The 12013-nt window shown below is 31.5% G+C and overlaps 1 protein-coding gene across 1 annotated transcript in view; it reads right to left on the reverse strand.

Annotated features, from left to right (window-relative positions):
- The window catches only part of LOC127737308 (uncharacterized), a 160941-nt gene that overhangs the window by 111043 nt on the left and 37885 nt on the right, over positions 1–12013 (reverse strand). The gene's annotated exons all lie outside the window — the stretch shown is intronic.

Raw genomic sequence — 12013 nt, forward strand, 5'->3', positions numbered from 1 at the left:
GAACCTTTTTCTAGTGAAAATATGCAGAATGTATTACGAGATACTATATATCGAATTGAAGTTGCTTTAAACCGTAGTAAAGACGTGAATAAGGCTTTTATCGAACTGAAATATTTACTTATTAGATAATTAGAGCTAACATGTAAAGAACTGAAACCGCCCGTTTCTAATATGCGAACGAATAAGTGTAAGCGGAAACCGTATTGGTCTGATGAATTACAGGACTCATGGAACAAAACGTGTGATGCTGAGAGGCAATGGAAGCGATGCAAATCAATTGGAAAATCTAAGCTCCGTACTCGATTTATGCAATCACGAAAAGATTTCGACAAATTAAATCGGAAAGCGAAGCGAAATTATCAGCTAGAACAACAAAATAAACTTCAAAAACTTGGCGAACAAAATTCATCTGAATTTTGGAAGTCTATAGGAAAATTAGGACTTGCCAATGATCGCAAATCGAGACAGACTTTTCAAATTCGATCAGAAACAGGAGAAATTATAAGTGACATTGACTCTGTATTAGAAAAATGGAAAATAGACTATAAAAAGTTGTACAACAGTGCTGATATGAATGGTTCGTATGATGACAAATTTCTTAAGGACATTAAAAGTAAACTTCAAAATAGGAATAATTTAGTCCATGACAATAATATTGATACAACTGAACTTAATAGAGCTATTGAAAGGGATGAGGTACGCGAGGCCGTTTTTCGAGATAAGCAAGGTAAATCCGCTGGAATTGATGAGATACCGAGTGAGATTTTGCGAAATGACACGCGTTGACTTGTTATATAAAATTATTCAGTTTTGTTTCATAGAAGGGCACGTTCCTAGTGAATGGTTAACGAGTATGATCTCTCCGATTCCGAAACCGAAAATGGATCCCCTTAATCCACTTGAATACCGTCCAATTTCATTAATATCAGTGCCGTGCAAAATATATGCGGATATTTTGAATAAAAGATTGACAAATTGGTTAGAACAAAATGACATGTTAGCAGAAGAGCAAAATGGATTTAGACGTAACCGAAGCTGTTTGGATCACTTATATGTATTAACAACAATTATTAAAAATAGAAAGTTACGAAGGAAAGATTCTTTCGTGTGCTTTGTTGATGCGAAGAAGGCTTTTGATAATATTAATCGGGACATGTTGTGGTATAAGCTGATGAAAATTGGTATTAACGGAACGTTTCTAAAAGCAATTCAGTCTCTTTACGATGCGACACAAAGTGCAGTAAAATTAGGAAACAACTTGACAGATATTTTCCCGGTTCAATACGGTGTGAAACAAGGCTGTAAAATGTCTCCTACTTTGTATTCCATATATGTTAACGATCTTGCGGATGATATTCGCTCGCTTAATGCTGGTGTAGATATTGCTGATTTAAATGTATCTATTCTTCTTTACGCTGACGATGTTGCTTTGATAGCTCCAAATGAACAGAATTTACAAAAGATGTTGGACTGTTTAAAAACCTGGTGTAGGAAATGGAGAATGACACTAAATAAAGAAAAAACAAAGGTTATTCATTTTCGTAATAAAAACACTGCTAGATCTACTGTCGAATTTAACTGCGGAGAAACTTCGGTTAATTATATTTCATCCTACAGATATTTGGGACTGCATTTGAATGAATTTTTGGATTATAAACATACAGTACGAGAAATTACTAAATCAGCAAGCAGAGCACTTTCAGCCTTATATGCCAAATTTATTTCATGTGGTGGAATGACTTATGATGTGTTTACGAAACTTTATAGGTCTGTAGTTGAGCCTGTTCTATACTATGGTTCTGGAATATGGGGGCATACAAATTGGAGAGATGTACAAGTTATACAGAACAAAGCATGTCGGTCATTCTTAGGAAGTGCTTCAAATGCGTCAAATATAGCCATTCAGGGTGATATGGGACTTAAAAGTACGAAATCAGCAGAAATTTTGGAAACTTTTCGTCTTTTTCTTAGAGTGAGCAAAACTTACGATACAAGACTTACATATAAGGTTCATGCGTGGAGTAAGGATTGTTCTAGGTCATGGGATAAAAACTGTATAAAGAAAGCACAAATTTTAGGTATTGAAAATGTTATTAATGATACTTTTTCCATGAAACATAAACTGCAAGAAATCAAATCCAAACTCTATGAAAAAGATTAAAATGAATGAGTTGAAAAATTGTTTAATGACAGAAATGAATGTAATGGTAATAAATTACGTATGTATAGGGAGTATAAAAATGTTTTAGAATTTAGTTCTTATGTAAAATTAGTTCGTAATAGGCAGCATAGACGTGTTTTGTCAAATTTTAGAAGTGGCTGTTTACCACTGGCAGTTGAAACGGGTAGATACACCAAGCCAAAAATTCCTTTAAATGAGCGTACTTGTACATATTGAACAGGTAATTGTGTTGAGGATGAAAAAAAAATTTTTGTTAGGGTGCGATTTTTATGCAGATTTAAGATATGATTTAATGAAGAAATCTGGTGATATTTGTGAGACTTTTAACGATCTTGATTTCCAGGACAAATTTATTTTCTTAATGTCAAATGATGCAATTCAACCATTTTTAGCAAACACTTTATATCACATGTTTTATCGAAGGAGGTATTGTGTGTAATAATATTTTAGTACATTAGTTTTAATTGTTTTATAATATGTGTTATATTTTTAAAGTGTCTCATAAGTCAGTTATTTGGCTGGGTACCAATATTCTAATTGTAATATTTAATTTTTAATTGCATATTATGTAATTATGTATTCGTTGTGTTTTATATTGGTATGTGACACTATAATAAATTATTCTGATTCTGATCTGATTCTGATTCTGATATAAAGTTGTACAAAATAAATTCCCTAGAATAATATAAATTTGTACAAAAAAAATCCCTAGAATGATATAAAGTTGTACCAAATAAATTCCTTAGAATGATATAAAGTTGTGCAAAATAAATTCCCTAGAATGATATAAAGTTGTACAAAATAAATTCCTTAGAACGATATAAAGTTGTACAAAATAAATTCCTCAGAATGATATAAAGTTGTACAAAATAAATTCCTCAGAATGATATAAAGTTGTACATAATAAATTCCCTAGAATGATAAAAAGTTGTACAAAATTAATTCCTTAGAATGATATAAATTTGTACAAAAAAAATTCCCTAGATTGATATATAGTTGTAAAAAAAAAAATCCTCAGAATGATATAAAGTTGTACAAAATAAATTCCATAGAATGATATAAAGTTGAACAAAATAAATTCCTCAGAATGATATAAAGTTTTACAAAATAAATTCCCTAGAATGATATAAATTGGTAAAAAAAAGTCCCTAGAATGCTATAAACTTGTACAAAATAAATTCCCAAGAATGATAAAAAGTTGTTCATAATAAATTCCTCAGAGTGATATAAAGTTGTACAAAATAAATCCCTAAGAATGATATAAAGTTGTACGAAACAAATTCCTCAGTATTATAAACGTTGTACAAAATAGATTCTTCAGAATGATATAAAGTTGTACAAAATAAATTCCTCAGAATGATATAAAGTTGTACAAAATAAATTCCTCAGAATGATATAAAGTTGTACATAATAAATTCCCTAGAATGATAAACAGTTGTACAAAATTAATTCCTTAGAATGATATAAAGTTGTACAAAAAAAAATCCCTAGAATGATATAAAGTTGTACAAAAAAAATTCCTCAGAATGATATAAAGTTGTACAAAATACATTCCTCAGAATGATATAAAGTTGTACAAAATCGATGTCTAAGAATGATATAAAGTTGTACAAAATGAAATCCTTAAACTGATATAAAGTTGTACAAAATAAATTCCTTAGAATGATATAAAGATGTATAAAATAAATTCCTCAGAATGATATAAAGTTGTACAAAATAAATTCTTAAGAATGATATAACGTTGTACAAAAGAAATTCCTTAGAACGATATAAAGTTGTACAAAATAAATTCCTTAGAATGATATAAAGTTGTACAAAATAAATTCTTAAGAATGATATAACGTTGTACAAAATAAATTCCTTAGAATGATATAAAGTTGTACAAAATAAATTCCTTAGCATGATATAAAGTTGTACAAAATAAATTCCTTAGAATGATATAAAGTTGTACAAAATAAATTCCTCAGAATGATATAAAGTTGTGCATAATCGATGTCTAACAATGATATAAAGTTGTACAAAATAAATTCTCTTGAATGATATAAAGTTGTACAAAATGAATTCCTTAGAATGATATAAAGTTGTACAAAAAAAATTCCTCAGAATGATATAAAATTGTACAAAATAAATTCCTCAGAATGATATAAAGTTGTACAAAATACATTCCTCAGAATGATATAAAGTTGTACAAAATCGATGTCTAAGAATGATATAAATAAGTACAAAATAAATTCCTCAGAATGATATAAAGTTGTACAAAATAAATTCCTCAGAATGATATAAAGTTGTACATAATAAATTCCCTAGAATGAATCAGTCAGATGCAGAAATACATATGACACAGTGTGTCTAATCCATTACAGTAAAAACGCCGGTTTCACTCATTTTTCCCTCCAATATTAGATATGTTTGCCTGTCCTAAGTTTTAAATGTTCTCTGCTTAAAGCATTGTTCCATATCTATCCGTGTATTCCTTTGAAATACCTTGAACTATTTGGTTCATATCTATCCGTGTGTTCCTTTGAATTATCTTGATCTATTTGGTTCATATATTCATATCTAGTCGTTTGTTCCTTTGAGTTACTTTGATCTATTTGTTTCATATCTATCAGTGTGCTCCTTTGAGTTAACTTCATCTATTTGTTTCCTATCTATCCGCGTGTTCTCTTGATTTACCTTGACCTATTTTTTCCTATTTATCCGTGTGTTCCTTTGAGTTACCTTGATCTATTTGTTTCATATCTATCCGTGTGTTCCTTTGAATAACCTCGATTAATTTGTTTCATATCTATCAGTGTTTCCCTTTGAGTTACCTTGATCTATTTTTTTCCTTTCTATCCACATGTTCCTTTGGTTTACCTTGATCTATTTGTTTCACATACATTCGTTTGTTCCTTTGAATTACCTTGACCTATTTGTTTCATATCTATCCGTGTGTCCCTTTGAGTAACCTTGATCTATTTGTTTCATATCTATCCGTGTGTTTCTTTGAGGTACCTCGATCTATTATTTTCATATTTATCCGTGTGATCCTTTGTGTTACCTTGATCCATTTGTTTTATATCTATCCGTGTGTTCCTTTGAGGTACCCCGATCTATTATTTTCATATTTATCCGTGTGTTCCTATGAGTTATCTTGATCTATTTGTTTCATATCTATCTGTGTGTTCCATTAAATTACCTTGATCTATTTGTTTTATATCTATCTGCGTGATCCTTTGGTTTACTTTGATCTATTTGTTTCATATGTATCCGTGTGTCCCTTTGAGTAACCTTGATCTATTTGTTTCATATCTATCCGTGTGTTTCTTTGAGGTACCTCGATCTATTATTTTCATATTTATCCGTGTGATCCTTTGTGTTACCTTGATCCATTTGTTTTATATCTATCCGTGTGTTCCTTTGAGGTACCCCGATCTATTATTTTCATATTTATCCGTGTGTTCCTATGAGTTATCTTGATCTATTTGTTTCATATCTATCTGTGTGTTCCATTAAATTACCTTGATCTATTTGTTTTATATCTATCTGCGTGATCCTTTGGTTTACTTTGATCTATTTGTTTCATATGTATCCGTGTGTTCCTTTGAGGTATCCCGATCTATTATTTTCATATTTATCCGTGTGTTCCTTTGAGTTACCTTGATCTATTTGTTTTATATCTATCCGTGTGTTCCATTGAATTACATTGATCAATTATTTCATATATATCTGCATGATCCTTTGGTTTATCTTGATCTATTATTTTAATATCTATCCGTGTGTTCCTTTGAGGTACCCCGATCTATTATTTTCATATTTATCCGTGTGTTCCTTTGAGTTACCTTGATCTATTTGTTTCATATCTATCCGTGTGTTCCATTGAATGACCTTGCTCTATTTGTATATATCTATCTGCGTGATCCTTTGGTTTACCTTGATCTATTAATTTCCTATTTATTCGTGTGTTCCTTTGAAGTACCCCGATCTATTTTTTTCATATTTATCCGTGTGTTCCTTTGAGTTACCTTGATCTATTTGTTTCATATCTATCCGTGTGTTCCATTGAATTACCTTGATCTATTTGTTTCATATCTATCTGCGTGATCCTTTGGTTTACCTTGATCTATTATTTTCATATTTATCCGTGTGTTCCTTTTAGGTACCCCGATCTATTATTTTCATATTTATCCGTGTGTTTCTTTGAGTTACCTTGATCTATTTGTTTCATATCTATCCGTGTGTTCCATTGAATTACCTTGATCTGTTTGTTTCATATCTATCTGCGTGATCCTTTGGTTTACCTTAATCTATTATTTTCATATTTATCCGTGTGTTCCTTTGAGGTACCCCGATTTATTATTTTCATATTTATCCGTGTGTTCCTATGAGTTATCTTGATCTATTTGTTTCATATCTATCCGTGTGTTCCATTAAATTACCTTGATCTATTTGTTTTATATCTATCTGCGTGATCCCACGGTTTACTTTGATCTATTTGTTTCATATGTATCCGTGTGTTCCTTTGAGGTACCCCGATCTATTATTTTCATATTTATCCGTGTGTTCCTATGAGTTATCTTGATCTATTTGTTTCATATCTATCCGTGTGTTCCATTAAATTAACTTGATCTATTTGTTTTATATCTATCTGCGTGATCCTTTGGTTTACTTTGATCTATTTGTTTCATATGTATCCGTGTGTTCCTTTGAGGTACCCCGATCTATTATTTTCATATTTATCCGTGTGTTCCTTTGAATTACCTTGATCTATTTGTTTTATATCTATCCGTGTGTTCCATTGAATTACATTGATCTATTTGTTTCATATATATCTGCATGATCCTTTGGTTTATCTTGATCTATTATTTTAATATCTATCCGTGTGTTCCTTTGCGGTACCCCGATCTTTTATTTTCATATTTATCCGTGTGTTCCTTTGAGTTACCTTGATCTATTTGTCTCATATCTATCCGTGTGTTCCATTGAATGACCTTGCTCTATTTGTATATATCTATCAATGTGATCCTTTGGTTTACCTTGATCTATTAATTTCATATTTATTCGTGTGTTCCTTTGAGGTACCCCGATCTATTATTTTTATATTTATCCGTGTGTTCCTTTGAGTTACCTTGATCTATTTGTTTCATATCTATCCGTGTGTTCCATTGAATTACCTTGATCTATTTGATTCATATCTATCTGCGTGATCCTTTGGTTTACCTTGATCTATTATTTTCATATTTATCCGTGTGTTCCTTTTAGGTACCCCGATCTATTATTTTCATATTTATCCGTGTGTTTCTTTGAGTTACCTTGATCTATTTGTTTCATATCTATCCGTGTGTTCCATTGAATTGCCTTGATCTATTTGTTTCATATCTATCTGCGTGATCCTTTGGTTTACCATAATCTATTATTTTCATATTTATCCGTGTGTTCCTTTGAGGTACCCCGATCTATTATTTTCATATTCATCCGTGTGTTCCTTTCAGTTACCTTGATCTATTTGTTTCATATCTATCCGTGTGTTCCATTGAATTGCCTTGATCTATTTTTTTCATATCTATCCGTGTGTTCCATTAGATTACCTTGATCTATTTGTTTCATATCTATCTGCGTGATCCTTTGGTTTACCTTGATCTATTATTTTCATATTTATCCGTGTGTTCCTTTGAATTAGCTTGATCTATTTGTTTCATATCAATCCACGAGTTCTTTTGACACGCCTTAGTCTATTATTTTCATATTTATCCGATGTTCCTTTGAGTTACATTGATCTGTTTGTTTCAAATCGATCCATGTGTTCTTTTGAGCTTGATTGTCCCTCTGGGATCTGTCGTCTCTCTTTTAAAATGGTTTTTAAACAAATAAAAGGGGTTTTTCAAAATATACTGCACCAAACATGTGTTGCTTTATAAAGGACGAACTTAATGAATGTAACGAATGAATAGCTTTGACAAGTTAAGCAGCAAAGCACTTTGAAAGATAGTTACTTGAATTAAATTTTTCAACCGAAAAGTGGCGGAAAGCTTCTACCAGTAGTTACGGATGCAGGGAGGGAAGAGACTCGTTAGTCCCTGTTTCAATGTGGGCCGGGAATTATATTTTCCAAAATATATACCGGGGTCAGAAAAAAATATAACTTTCTTGCATAAAATTATTTGTGTTCGCTTCGCTCGTTGATTATTTCCGAGTTTCATGCAAATACCTTGTTGTCATTTAAAAATCCTTTATCCGCCTATGACTGTTTCATACCTCTCCATCAGCTACGATTAAATACTTTTTATATTTTTACGCACGTTAAACAACAGACCGATTATACGGTATGGGTTTTTCTCATTGTTTAAAGTCGTATGATGGCCTATAAATGCTTACTACCGCTTCATTTTAAATCTGGTGGATAGTTGTCTCATTGACAATCATACCACATCACATTATTTTTATATATAAGATTATAATTGAAGAACGATAAGACGTAATTGTTTTGATGGAAAAACAGAAAGAGATTGGAACTTCCTATATACATGATCGCGTTATTGCACTTTTATCGATTTAAAAAAGACCTATAATATATGTTCACATCAGCAGTACTTTGTTTTAATTCTTGATGCCCTTCATAAGATATGATGTATTCTTAATCCGTTAACGAACTAAAGTAGTAATTATATCTTTGTAGGAGGTTGCCCTGGTGGTTACTTTCATTGTACTGGGTATGAATGGTGTTGTCCTACGAACTACCGTTGTACAGGTACATCAAGTTGTAACAGTTACTTGTTCATTCCCAGGTACAGTTCCAGTTATAGTGGCAGTTCGAGTTATAGTTACAGTTACAGCTCTTCACCATCAGGAGGGTAAGTTAACTTCTGCGAATATTTTTCTTGTTTTTACATATTAGCACAGTTCAAAAGAGACAGTCGAAAATTTATACACTCCCGAGTCGGTAATATGAAAACAAGTCTATACTTTGCTTTACTACACTTCCGTAAAAAATGAAAACAACTCGTTATAAATTTCATGCGTCCGAAGCGTTTTTTTTAATTGAATTCAGCAGGAATACCCAATGCCAAATACGTGAAAGCCAAGTATAAAAACCGCAACAGTTGAAGAGCTAAGAACTACGACCACAAAATAAAAAATAGGAAAATCCATCGAAGGTCAACTTTGCCTGATGGAGTTGAAACTAGTTCAAAATTTATAAACGGACAATTTTTGAAAGGTTTCTTATAACTTACGTCAGTATCGTAGTACTGACTGCTGAGCTGATGATACCCCCGGGGACTGATAGTCCAACAGCAGAGGAATCGACCCAGTGCTGTAAAAAATAAAAACAACACGTTATAAATTTCATGCGTCCGAAGCGTTTTTTTTTTCACCAGGAAAGCTCAATGTATCAATTCGTAAAAATCGAATACTTGATGTTTTTTTCTCCCCAATATTTTGACACATATTCAATTTCATGTTTAAAAGTCGACATTTTTAGACGTCGTATGCAACGTTGCCGTTAACTTTACTTTGTTCACTGGAGACTGATATATATAATGTGAATGTTTTGTATATCTTTAAGAATATGTAACTATGCTGAAAAGACGCGCATAATAATAAATCATAACATACGAATTGTTTATAAAAATAAGATGTGGTATGATTGCCAATGGTACAACTCTCCACAAGAGACCAAATGACCAAAGAATCTGTATAAAAACATATAAGGTATCCTTCACTTTTTATGCAAAATAGATGCAAATTGGGCACTGTAACTTTAGACAGTACTGGCATGAAAATACGGATTTATTTGTTATTAAAATTTGCATTTACAAAATGTTAGAAATTATTATAAATTAAGGAAAGTATCTCCCTCATGGAAAGATCTAATTCCTTATACTTTTTGTACCTTTTTGGATTATAGCTCTTCATCTTTTTAATAAGCTTTGGATTTTCAAACATTTTGGCCTCGAGCATCACTGAAGAGACATTTATTGTCGAAATGCGCATCTGGTGCAGAAAAATTGGTACCGTTAATGTTATTTGACTTAAGCATTGCTGTATTTGATTATAAATGTTTATTCCTTTTATTTAATTTCAACAATATATTTAACTAGGGCCATTGCTGGTGGCATTGTTGGAGGTATATTTCTGGTAGTAGCAATATGTTGTGTCTCAGCGGTTGTAAAACGTAAGTTTCACTTAATACTTCAAATATTCATTCAACTTATGAGATGTGAGTACAAAAAGAGCACATGTTAAAATTCCTGTATAAGGCGTTATTACGTGTTACGTGCATAATTTTAAAAAAAACAAGGGAGATAATTACAATTGAGACAACTATCCAACACAGAGATCAAATGACGTGGATGTAAGCAGCTATAAGACCATAGATGTTCTTAACTGAATAGAAAAAATTGTTATGTTTTAATTTATTTTAATTTAATTTATATTCGTTTTACCACTTGCACGTTCAACTGACCTGAATTATTTGTTGATCTTGCTGGTGAAACCATCCGTTCCATCTGACAAAATAGACATAACCTTTTCGTTTTTTGACGCATGTACTGTTGACTTCGATCCTGAAATCTATGATTTCAATTTCTTATACGTTCATACTTACTACATTTGTTGATGAAAATATTTAAGGACTTAAGTTAAAACATTGTCTTTAATGATAGATAAAATATTGTTCCCAACCAAAGTTTCTGTATAGATGCGCTTTTCGACAATAGATGTCTCTTCAGTGATGATGGAGGCCAACATAATTGAAAATCAAAAGCTTATCAAAAACATGAAGATCTTTTTATGAATCAAAAAGGACAAAAAAAGTAAAGCCAAATTTGGGCAAGGAAACAGAGTTTTGCATGAGATATATTTCTCTATTTCAAATAATTTCAAAATTTTGTAACAGCAAATTTCAATAACACAAAAAACCGTATTTAAATGCCAATTCAGAAATGCAGAAGTACTGGCTACTGGGCTGGTGATACCCTTGGGGACTAAAAGTCCATCAACAGAGTAATCGACCCAGTGGTAGTAATAACATTAACGGTACCAATTTTTCTGCACCAAATGCGCATTTCAAAAACACGCCTAACAACTTATCATACAAAAACAAAAGACCCCATTTGAAGTTACGATCAGGCTGTTTATCAGTTGTTATCTAATATCTGGCAGGCAGTATTTTGGAGTAAAATATATTTCAAATTTCCATACGTATGGAGCATAAACTGCAAATGCAAAACTTAATTTTTAGACTTTAGTTTTGATAGTTGAATGCTAGGCGATAAAACTATGAATTGGAATTAAAATTTGATGCAGTCAACTCTTGTGAGATAAAACTACTCAACTTTTTTTTGAGAAGAAAAGTTTAATTGATTTTTTATTCAGTTTGTTAAAATTGTTTTTAAAATTATGTCAAAGTTGTAGAAAAATGTTCCGCCACATATTAACATACTCTAACATTTATTAATATTACTACTAAAACAGAAGTCTAAGTATTTAAAAAACTCACTATTGATATATATGGTTACATTAATTCCAGACAAAACTGGAAATGTTAGCAGAGTCATATATCCAAAGAGAAGAAACCCCAGAGTAGGAACAGTTCCAAAGAAACAACAACCCAGCAGAAGTAGGCCAAACACAAGACAAAATTATAACTATAATATATCAAGAATGACACTTCCGGGTTCTTATGAACCTTTTAACCCTCCTTTAACTCATCACATATAAAAAGTCAAAGTTTTTGTTTTGCTTATACAATATTCAATGCATATTCTATGTTAATTGAAGGTAATCTGAAGTTCAATATTTTAATATATTAATTGACGTGGCTCGGTACTTATACATCCCGTCAATGTG

This window comes from Mytilus californianus, unplaced genomic scaffold (assembly GCF_021869535.1).
Source record: "Mytilus californianus isolate M0D057914Y unplaced genomic scaffold, xbMytCali1.0.p SCAF_4, whole genome shotgun sequence".
In the NCBI taxonomy this organism is placed as follows: domain Eukaryota; kingdom Metazoa; phylum Mollusca; class Bivalvia; order Mytilida; family Mytilidae; genus Mytilus; species Mytilus californianus.